Raw genomic sequence first — 12,179 nt, 5'->3', positions numbered from 1 at the left:
AACCAAGGCGCGCAACCATTGAATCGCCCCTACCAACTTCTGAACATCATGCAAGGTTCTCACCTCCAGGTCAAGTTTGATCGGCTGTGGATGGACGGTTTCAGGAAGGATTTGTGTCCCTAAGTAAGACACCGAACCACCTCTCTGCGTCTTTGCCTAATATACAGCCCTTCCTGCTGTAGATGATCAACCACCTCCTTTTCCAGTTTGTCAGTAGCCTGCTGCGTGGCTGTAGCCAGCAGCAAATCGTCCATGTAATGGATGATCACCGCCCCGGGGTGGCGGTCACGAATGGGTTGCAATGCTTGGGCCACTAACCTCTGGCAAATAGTTGGGGAGTTTTTCATCCCCTGAGGGAGCACCTTCCACTGATATCTCTGCGCTGGCTCTCTCAGGTTCGCAGCTGGGACTGTAAAGGCAAATTTCTCACAGTCCTGAGGGGCCAGTGGGATTGAGAAGAAACAGTCTTTGATGTCCATTACCACGACCGGCCATCCTCGAGGGATCGCCGCGGGTAGTGGAAGCCCCGGCTGAAGAGCCCCCATGTCCTTCATTCTACAATCGCTTGCATGGGGGGCCTTCCCGGGTCCTCTAATTCACACGCCAGAGGCACAGCACTGCATCGTGCGTCCGTTGTTCCCCCCACCCCATCTAGCAAGCCCGCTGGGGATGCCAGCCAGGTGGCTGGCCAGTTGCTTTCTGGTTACATCTGCCTTGGGGTCACCAGCGGGGGGCCGTGACCTTAACACGGGGTCTCTGTTGGCAGCCTAGGACCAGGGCCACCTGGCTTCGTTCTCCTCTTGTTGTCCTTATCCTCCCTCCCCAGGGTGCCCCGTCGGATACGCCCTGGGGCTCTGCTTCCACCCTCCTTGGGGGGGGCGCGCACTCGTGGAGAAGGGCGGCCCCCCCTTGCCCCTCCCCGCCCGGAGTTTCCCTGCGACCTCCGGCAGTCTCGGGCCCGATGCCCTTGATCCCCACAGGCCCAACACGGTCCGGGAGGAGAGCCTGCCGGCGAGCGTTCCATTGGACACTGCGCCCTGATATGGCCTGTCCGACCACATCTGAAGCACACTGCATCCTCCACTACCCCTATGCGGGCAGCCATTGCCGCTTGTACTTGTTTCACTACCGCTTTAGGGAGTGCCTGTTGCTGTTCGAGCACGTGCCTGATTACTTGTCCCAGGGACACGCCCTTGGGTAGGACACGCATGGCCTCTCTGGTTTGCTCATTGCCCTGTTGTTTGATGCATTCCAGCATAATTGCAGGTGCAGACTCGAGTGCCGCAGTCAGTCGGTCACAAAACTTCTCGAACGGTTCGGTAAGGCCTTGCTTGATCTTTGTCCAAGGCTCAGGTGCCTGCTGCAGCTTCCCTACATCATCATAAGCCCTCCTAGAACTTTCTGCGGAGGCATGTATTTCTCTTGGCCGCAGGTGCATCGCCTGCAATTGGGGGGTCGCCTGATTGGGGTCGGCCCCCCTTAGCCTTTCTAGTGTCGAATTCCGCAACAGATGCTGAGGGTCATTAAGTGCCTCAGCCATCATCTGTTGCAGCCTTGTGGCCCACGTGTCTTTCCACAACACTGCCATTGTCGGAGGGAGGATCATACGCGACAAGGCGCGTAGGTCCCATGGCGTTAGCACACTCGCGTGAACCGTATCCAGCAGTGCCTGTGTAATGGCATGTTTTATCCCATGCTCTTCTATGCTCTTTGCCAGCTGCTGGATGACCTTGATCTCTAGGGGTACCCATTCCATGCCACCCCCTGGGGCCACCCGCACCGGCAAGACCTGTGGCATTTGGAATTTAAGCCCACCCAGCGCGCATTCGTTAGCCACAAGCTTCCAATTCGTGAGCGGCAGCTCATCTGGTGTAGTCGAACTCTTACGTTGCAACTCTTGCAAACCTTTCCGCTGTATGCCTACCTCCCTCTCGATCCTAGAGAGGAGTTGGAAGAGTTCTGCCATCGTGCCTCCAAGTCCTTCCTTATTCTGAGCTATCTTTTCCTCCCTTCCTCTTTTCTCCACCCTGGAGACAGCCCCCTCCTCCGGCCTCCACCCCAAACGCTGAAACTTGGCCGTCAGCTCCCCCACGGAGTCCCCCCCCCCGGAGGAGGAGTCGTCTGACCCTTCCCCCGCCTCCTCTTTCAGCATCGGCAAAGGCGCTGGCCATCTCCCGGCCGCGCCATGAACCCTCTGGGGGGCCCTCCGAGGCGGTTCATCCTCTTCTGGAGGGTATTGAGGTCGCAGGAGCATCCCTGGAACCCAATCTCTGGGGTCGTCCACTACTATCGGCATCGGTGGGGCTGTCGGGACTAGACGTTCCCCTTGATTTACGTGGCTGCCACCTCCCGGATCGTGCTCAGCAGGGGACTGGTCTAACCGCCGCCCCGCGGCCTGCAGTTCCTCCCAAGGGTACGCAGGGGGCCTCCCCTCCCCATCCCTGGCTGCCGGATAGACTTGTGGCGCTTCTTCCTCCCCCCCCATTCTCGGCTCTCCGGCCCCGGAATCCCTTCCACCGGCCTCTTCCCCTTCCTTGACCACGTGTCTCGGAGCCCCCGCAGTATCGGTCACGCCCTCTGCCTCCCACGCTGTTTCCCAGGACTCGCTCTCTTCCCGAGTTCTTTGTAAAAGTTGCCTGATAGTTCCCCAAGTCTTCAATTCTTTTGCCGATTTACTACTCATACTGTACTCCGCTAGTGCAGTAGTACAGTCTGCCCAATGCTGGGGAAACACAACATCCCCGGCATTGTGAATCGCCCCCTCTTTCAGGAGCCGCTCGATGCAGCACTTAACTGCGCTAGGTTTCACAGAAACATCCCATTCCCGAGCACACGCTAACACGACCTTCACAGTCGCCTCCATGGAGTCCTCGCCGCTTCCCCGGCCGCCCCGTCTTTAAGGAGCCGCCCGCCGAATCACGTCGGGGTCACCACTTGCTGCCTTTCGGCTTCAATTGCCTCGTCGTTACCTCGAGCGAGCACGGGCGCCACCACCCGGGAACCCGGGCCAAATGAGCACAGACACCAATATGGTGGATGCAGCAAATGGCGTTTATTGCAGGTACATCCGAACTTATATAGGGCGCCTGTGTGCAGAAGCGCGCTCCGTAGCCAATAGCGTTAACATCGCCTTATACGGGCACGTGCCCATCTCCCCTGCACGTGCCCACCTCCCCTGCACACTAGAGTTCTTGGAGTTAAGTGACTGATTAAATTGGAACGCCAACTTTGATAAGTATGAGAGCAAGTCTGAAGCCATTGGGATTGCAGTGTGAATAATAAGGGCTCAAAACTCAGATGGCAAATAACTCCCAGAGTGAGGTACAGCACTTCATTTGCACTACTGAAGATGACATCACTGTCTAAACTAGACACCACTTTTCTAAATTCTTCCCTTTAAATTAAGGCCAAAGTTGAACATTTACCTCTAAAGACAACATACAACCGTTGACAAATGTGCTGAGAAAAACTGTTAAGGTTAGTTCAAGAAAATGCCTTCACAAACAAAGAGAATAACATAGTTATCCTTAGGATTTTTTTTTTAAATTAAAATATATTTTGGAACAAAATATACAGTGAAACAGCAGTTGTAGAAAAATGTACAAAAGGTGGCTATCGATGCAGCCAACTTTAATAAGTAAAAAGTAAATATAAAGATATTAATAATGACATAAAAAAGAAAATTACTATGAGAGCATTTGCCCAATGCAAACCTATTTAACCCCAACATATATTACACGAATCTCTAGAAAGCATATCTATTAACAAAGTATTTCACCTGGCCTTATAGGAGAAGAAGATAACCACAACTGCATGGCTAGCAAGATGCTGACCGGTTGTAATTTTAGCAACACTTGTGTTAAGAGAGTATAAAAGAAGTTGGTTTGAGAATAAAGTTGTCTCACTCTGCATCCCAGACTGAGTCCATTCTTTCGCAAGGTGCAACAATTTTTATTTAAAAAAAATATAAAACAGTATCTCCGTAGTCAAAGAAATGCTAAACTTGTACATTCAAAGAAATGCTAAACTTGTACATTCCAAGTCATAATTTTATCATAGTCCTGATTTTTTTATGTGAGAAAACTTATTCTTCAGATATTCACAATGCTCCTTTTTCTCCAGAAACATAGGATCCTGCCAAAAAAATGCAAAAAATCCCTACCCTTATATTAATGTTTATGCTTTCAGTTTCTTCCAACAGTAGCTCATTACCAATTATGACATTGAATACAGACAGCATATAAATATCCTCATTCTTCAAAAACTCTTGATAATTCCTTGGCCACAATTTCTTAAATCCAGCCTTTTCCTCTTTCCTCTTCTTTTATGAATGGCCAAAGAGAGAGGCTCAGCTTTCATGTGCTTAGTTATCTAGTAAATAGAACAACTTTAACATAAATGTGCAAATACAAATAGGTGTCAAACGAACCCCCTTCCCACCAAAAACAATGAATGTTAATTAACATGGATGCAAATTTTGAAATAAATTTTAAAAGAGATATTCATAACGTATTATGTTTTTAGTGGAACAAAGGTGCACTTTTACTGTCAGCGTTTTAAAACAACAAAGCAAAAATCTCTTGGATGACAGGGAGAATTAATTTTTGACAGTCCACATAAGCCTCATGCCAAAAAGAAAATACAAAACTTCTTTCCAGGGGCAATGCTGTGTGTTTTCTGTTGTTAAACAAAGCTGTGTTGGCTTTGTCAGTGAGTATAAATGAACTTGATCCCCAAAATGAGTGCAAACTGATATTCTGCAAGCAAAATGCTAGAGAAAAGACATGTTCTCAGAAGATTAAAGTATTTTCCCCCCCCATCTCTGTCTAACAGAATCATTATTCTCAAATGAGGTTGTTGAAATGATGAGTAGAGTGCATAGTGTCCCAACTGTTAAAAGGCAGGGATATAAAGCTCTGCGATAGCTCTGCATATCCTGAACTAACATACTTAACATAGTGTCAGCAGTCCTATTTAAACTCTTTTTGCTATTCATTAGATTAACTAGCAAAGTAAAGCTGAAAAAAATCCCTTTTTTTTTTTCTTCTTGTATTCTTGCAAAACTCTTGATATCCTTTCTTGTTCCTGGTAAGAGAGAGCACACATTTTTAATGATATTAGTGCGCTCCATTTCTTCATGTAAATTTTATTAGATACTTGTTAAAAAAAAAACAACAAAAAAAAACAATCGCTCCTTTAACCAAATCCATTTTAATATATTTTAAAATATATTTTAACTGCTTTGTATTTGAGAAATAGCAAAATCAGCTCATACAAAGCTTGAAAGCTACTAACATGGAAAAAAATAGAAAAACATATATACAATTTAATTGCAACTTAGCATCCTCAGCTAATGACTAAACAAGAAATAACAGACATGGGGAAACTGTCTTTCCTACCAAGTCACTGCCAACATTACAAGACATTGCCTTAAGTAATGACAGTAAAACTGCCTAATAACATTAGGCATTTCCATTTCACAGCTTTTCACAGCTGCTTTTCCATTTCACAGATACTTACATATAAGTTGCCAGGATTATGAGGCAGTTTTCTCAACAATGCATCCAGCTCATCAAACTTCTTTAATACAGCATGAACATCCCTTGACAGTTCTTTATATTCAGTAAACTGATCATTGAATACCGCTTTGCATCGGTCTCGCATCTCATTTGTTTGAATTGCTGGGTATTTCCTTTTTTTAAAAAAAGTGTTTTTTAAGGACTAATTAAATTAGAGACAGGATTTCAACAAACACACAAATCCTTGACTTTGGTACGGTATTTCTGTATTTGTATAAATATTTGTTAATCTCATAACCTACTAAAATTTGCATATATGTAAAGCATCTAAATATGCTAAATATAATACAAATTATTTTCATGATTTCATACTTCACCATAGAATGGCCTGGTTCTACCACTTCAGAAGCAAGTATTTTTATAGATTCAGAGACTAAAAGGAAAAAAATCATGTCTGTATTGTCTTCTGTTCCATCAGTAATTATTGTACATGCTACATTACAACAGTCTGCTTTAACATTTGAAGTTTCTCTTCTTAATTTAAGATTCTTCATTTATATTACTGTTTCTGTCATTGACACCAGCCCTCCTCCTCTCTAGTTTAACATTCACTTCAGGAAGATTGAAATAACAAAAAGATTCAAATATTTTCCGTTAGGTTTGCTTATCACTTACGCTAAGTAGTCTGGCATCACTAATAGGTTTAGGAATGTGGCCTGCAGGTATATGACCATTCAGTTGTTCAGGCTTCACTTTCACTGATTTGAGCTGCCTGTAAGTGGACCAGGCTGCCCAGAGAGGTTGTGGAGTCTCCTTCTCTGGAGATCTTCAAAACCCACTTGGATGCAGTCCTGTGCCACGTGCTCTAGGTGACCCTGCGTGTGCAGGGGGGTTGGACTAGATGAGCTCTAGAGGTCCCTTCCAACCTTAAGCATTCTATGATTCTATGAAGTGATCTCTTCTCTTGGTCTGTCGACACTGTCATACTAAGTTTTGAGAGAAGGAAAAAAGTAGTTCTTAAAGTCAGTTTTACTTCAAGAGTAAAAGTACTCACAAAGTACACAAAGTACAAAATACCTGACCAATTTGAAGACAGAAACACAACACTGAACAGCAGTACGCACGAGTTGTATATATTCTTATTGTAATTAGAAAATTAGGAAGGTGTTACAGTGATGTTTCTCACACAATACCATCTTAAATTTGTTCAAATAGCTGTTCCAGTGGCAAAAAAAAAACACCAAACAAACAAACAAACAAACAAACAAACCCACTAAACTTCCTGGAGAGTTTTGTCCTATATGTCCTAAAAAGTAATTTAAGAAAGTTTTACTGGGTTTCTGTCTAATCTGTGACTGTTGCTGATGGACAGAAATCACCCAGTTCTCCCACGTCTCAGTTTTCCCTCATTCTCTGTTGCGCTATTTCTCCCTGAATTCAGACACATGTTGTCCTGCCACAGCTTGTTAAAAAAAAAAAAAAAATCCTGATTCAGTATCTAAGTGAGCGACTGAGAAGAGAGTAGTAGGAAGCCCACAGTATCTAGTGGGAGGCATTTAAGATTGAAAGAAATACATTATCAGTTCTCTGAGAATCATCGACATCTGCTATATTAAGATCCTATGCAATCTTCATGTTGAATGCACTTGCTCTACCCAATCCCCCTTGGGTATGACAGGTTCTGGCATTTACCAATATTTCAAAGCTCATAGGATGGACTTTGGAGCGGTCTCGGACACAGGAGCAAACTGGCAGCTCGGTGAGTGCCGACCACTATGCTTCACTACCTCTTCTCCAATTTAAACAGGCAGTCAGTCAGGAAAAACAAACACCACCTAAATCCTACAACACATGAGATGCTCTGGTGTCACAGCCATGTCTGCAAAACACAGGATGAATGCTGCAGGATTTGCCATTCAACTGACAAGGGTCAGAGCACACAGCGGCAGTCACTCGATCTGCTGACACCATAAACTTGAGCCCTCACCTGATCAGCAGTAACTTCTTCGGGAGCTCTTTCTGAGTCTCCTGGGTAGAAGGATGTTGTCTGGATTACATCAAAGACCTCAACCTCATCTCTTCCTAGCAGGGTAAAAACTAGATCAGTCAATGAGAACAAAGGGTCACAAGAGAAATAATAAGCACTTAGAATTACCAGTAATGAAACAAATATAAACAAATTGTTTCTTACTTTCTGTTCTACTAAAGATGACTGTGTTTTCATCTGTGAAAAAAAAGAAAAGAAAAAAAAAAGAAAAAGGAAATTTAAGTTTTATTTTCAGCATAATTTTTTTGCAAAAGCATAGACTCTTAAAATCTAAACTTTGTGAAAATCATGTAGAGCAGATAAGCATGTATATATTTTCAAGTAAGAAAAAAATTCGAATATTTTTCAGAGAAGTAGATTTAAAAAACACTTAAAAAGGACAGGAAGAAAACCCACAAAAACTAACAAAAAACATCTTCACCCAGAGCAAGGACGGAGTCTCCCCTAATAGCTGTAAGGAATAAATCAGATTAAATACTGCAGCCAGTCACTTTTATTACTGCACATTCCAGCATATATTAACTCCCTGACACTCTGAGGCCTAGGTCATTGCTAGCAAAACATTTCTGTGCTCTAACCAGCAACTACTTTACACAGCACTTTACAGCTCAACCTGCATGATAAAAGCAATCTCTTCAGAAATATTCTGAAAGGATTACAATAAAAGAACACTGAGATAGCAAGGAAGAATGATCGTTTTCTGTGCAATTCCAGCAATACTTCATTTTTGCACAAGTTTAAAAAATGCTTAAAAGTTTTAATCATATAACTACAACTTTTCAAAAGGCGAGTTCCAGGTTTATGCCAGATACAGTGCTTTAACTCTGTATAGATAAAATCTTGATCAATACGATCAATTTATCTTTAAAGCAGAATTTTAAGAAAATGCAAAAAGCTTAACAAGGAAAGAATACAAAAAAAAGTTCATGGTGTTTTATATTAAACTCCTGAGTTACCTTGTTCAATCTCTAAAGAGTTTGTTATGAAGAGTCAAGATCCCTCCCTCTTTCACTTTCAGAAAAACAAGAGGCACTAAAAATCGGCAAAAATACTCTAATAAAAATGGACTTAGAGACATCCTTTTTTTATTTTTTCCCCTCCCCTCACTCCCCAAATTGCCTACATGATAGTTACACATTTCCTAGGGGGTCAAGGTTTTTTTTTTTTTTTTTTTTTTTTAATATTTAGGATGGGGGAAAAAAAGAAATTAAATTAAATGGGCTAGATTTCTGTGAGTCAGATTTCCGTGTTGTTATTACTATTATCTGTACTATCATGAGAAAAGCTAAAAAAAATAAGAAAGTCACTTAAGAGTTTCATTTGCAACATAAAAATCACAACTTCCTCTTACTGTCATCCTCACTGGCTCTTAACCCGCGGAATGCTCAGACTCCAACTGCTAGGTGGCCTTGGCCCTACCCACTGAGCAGTGTTGTTCCTTCCCTGCTTTGTTTGGAAAATACAGCCAGGAAGCGACTCATCAGCTGAGGCAGGAAGAAAACTGAGTGCTATGAAGGGAACAGAAGCAGTTCTTATCAAAGTCAATAAAAATAATAATAATAAGAAAAACAATCAATGGAAATTTGTATCAGGTAACTTAACACGTTTCACCCAGTGATCTCAGTCAGCAACACTGGTGAATATGGTCACTCTGAAGCCACGTTAGGCAGGAGCTTCCAGGGGCCCCACGCGCTGCATTTGCAGCGCTAGTTTACGCCTTACCTCTCGCTCCATTAACTCTCTGTGCCTGCGGGTCACCTCGTGCCTCCAGAGCGACCACGGCACTGATCAGGTAGGCCACTATGGCAACAAATGGGAAGATGATGCCGCCTTCCACGCGGCAGAAGGATGCGTTGATGGGTGTCTTGAAGAGCGAGTAGTAGCAGAGCCCCCCACGGTTGGCATCGTTCACATACACAATGGCGGCAGCCATGTAGAGGAAGAAGAGGGCCACACTGATGCTGAACTCAGTCAAGGGCCACCAGGAGTCCGGCAGGATGGTGTGGTAGTAGAGCGACATGCGGAGCACCAGGAGCACCAAGGTGACAACGCACACCGCCCCCGCAGCAACCAGCACAAAGGGCGTCTTGGGGCCACTGTAGGAGTAGCCGCTGTAGGCTCTGCTGCTGGCAGCGAGGCCGTAGGGCTGTGCGTAGCCGAACATGTACCACTCGTTGTCCTCGTGCATGTAGGCCAAGACGCAGGCGAACACGGCGTTGCCCAACAGCAGCTTGGCCACACCAAGCACGCGCAGCAGCCCAGCCCAGGACTTCATGTAGGTGTAGCGCAGGTAGTACACGTCCACCGCACTGATGTAAGCCAGGCAGCATAGCCTCCACCTCACCCCGCCACATGCTGCCGCCACTGCTGCCCAGGCACCACGAGGCGGCAAGCAGCGCACACCGTCTGAGATGTACTTGACATTGGAGGCTGAGCGGAATGCTCAAGTTTCTGTATTCATCAATAAGGGGGTTTCTCCACAGTTTGGCTGAAGAGCAGGACAAAGGGAGGGGAGACCGAGTGGAGCCATGAGCCTAGTGGGACAAAAAGAGCCATCTGCAAGGAGATGGGGGCCTTTACAAAGGAGGGAAATAGGGCAATTCCCCCACATTCTTCAGCAAGGGGGACAAAGGAGTCGGTGAGCTCAGGTGAGAACAGATGGCGGGAGGCCGGAGTTCGGTGTAGGCGGGCTGGGAAGGCTGTAACTTCTGAGTGCCTTGGCCAATGGGGAAAAGGAGAGGGCGTCCCTCGGTCGGGAAATTAGGATAAAAGGGGGGTTGCGTCCCCCAGCAATTTGAGAGACCCCACAGGGATATGCCCGGTGGACTCTCCCTTTATTCGAATAAAGTTTTAGGACTCCTCTGTCTCCTTTTGGACATTCAGTTCTTGACAGCGAGTTTTCCGCACAACTAGGGGCTCGTCCGGGATCCTTCCACCTTCCGGGAATGGCGGACAGCGATTGGAGTCGACGGCTCGCCTCACCATAGCTTTTGGTGATCGACTCCCTTCGATGGCAGCCTGCACCAGACGACTGATTGGGTTCCCGAGACTGTCCGGAGACAGACGAGAAGCGGATCAGGGGGATCCGCAGGTAGGACCGGGAGGGGGTCCTCAAGGGGTGTGACGGAAGGGACTAGGTGTGACAGAAAGGACCAGGTCTGACGGAAAGGACCTCCGGGTAGCACTAAGCCCGATGGAAAGGGCTAGGTCTGACGGAAAGGACCTCCGGGTAGCGCTAAGTGCGACGGAAAGGACTAGGTCCGACGGAAAGGACCTCCGGGTAGTGCTATGTCCGATGGAAAGGACTAGGTCTGACGGAAAGGACCTCCGGGTAGCGCTAAGTGCGACGGAAAGGACTAGGTCTGATGGAAAGGACCTCCGGGTAGCACTTAAGTCTGATGGAAAGGACCAGGTTTGACGGAAAGGACCATTGAAATCTCACTGGTGAGTACTATGGGACTGGGGAACAAAAGGGGTGACGACCCCGATATGGACATCCAGGGAGGGCAGCAAAGGGAAGCCAAAAGAGGGTGCTGGAAAAAGGTATGATGACCTCGACTTATACCTTTATAGTCCCTTGGGAAGACTTTTGAGGGCTTGGGATAACTTATGCATTCCCCCAGAAGTAATTAAGGAACTAATGATAAAATATTGTTGTTTTGTTTGGCCAGAATATAAATTACCAGGGGGATTTAGGGGCGGCTCCGGCGGGAAGGCGGCGAAGGGCGCTTCCGCCAGCCCCGCGGCAGCCGCCGCGCAGCATGCCGATATCCACGCCGCCACGGGCTCCGAGCGGCTTTGCGCCGCCTCAGCAGAGCCCCCGCTCCGCTGCAGACAGCGCCGCCACTCCGACCCCGCTCCCCTCAGCCGCGGCCGCCAGGGCCCATGCGCCGCCCCGCCCAGGTGGCCTCACCTGCGCGCGGGGCGGCCCGAGCGCCGCAGTAACGCACCCCCCGCCTCCTGCAAGGGCTCCGGCTCTGCGGTAACGCATCGCCCCTCCTCCCGCGACGGCTCCACGCTCAGCCGCGACCGCCCGTGAGCAGCAGCTTTCAGATCGAGCATAGGCGGAATGAAGACGCCTTTCTACTCTTCACCTTTACCCGGTCACCGTGCACTGACCTAAACACTGACAGGAACCACCTTCAAAGAAGATTCTTTTCTGCCCGTGCTACCCTCAACCGGGGTGAGGGGCGGGGGGAAGAAGGTGCTCTGCACTAATGAATTCCATTTGACATGAAAATCATGCACTGAATATGTTATAGTGACAAGTCCTCTAACAGCCAACCAACACAAAACCTGTGCCATTTACCCAACACATGATTACTCTCTCCTCCAGCACAACTGCACTTGAAGGGAAAAGCCACTCCACCCGCCTTAGGTGCTTGGGAAAGCTAAAGCAGGACTCAGAAGCAGTAAGTTCTGAAGTATTTTTTCCCCCCAAGGAACCTGTAATAAGCTATTGTATAATATATGATTCAATTTGTAAACATATATAAAAACAGCTGTGGTAGAGTATAAAACAGCAGTCAGTGACAGTAGGAGTTTTATTTGCATCATCAACCCTGCATATCAAACATTTTTACGTTTAAACTTCAGTGTCTTCTTTCAAAAAG

The 12,179-nt window shown here is 46.5% G+C and overlaps 1 pseudogene; it reads right to left on the bottom strand.

Annotated features, from left to right (window-relative positions):
* Nucleotides 1–4,022: 4,022 nt before the first annotated feature.
* On the bottom strand, nucleotides 4,023–11,628 carry LOC104569689 (MARVEL domain-containing protein 2-like; annotated as a pseudogene).
* Nucleotides 11,629–12,179: the final 551 nt, after the last annotated feature.

Source organism: Tinamus guttatus, unplaced genomic scaffold (assembly GCF_059628265.1).
Source record: "Tinamus guttatus ecotype Peru unplaced genomic scaffold, ASM5962826v1 Tinamus_guttatus_pri_ptg001135l, whole genome shotgun sequence".
Lineage (NCBI taxonomy): Eukaryota > Metazoa > Chordata > Aves > Tinamiformes > Tinamidae > Tinamus > Tinamus guttatus.
This window is presented reverse-complemented; position numbering and strand designations above follow the sequence as displayed.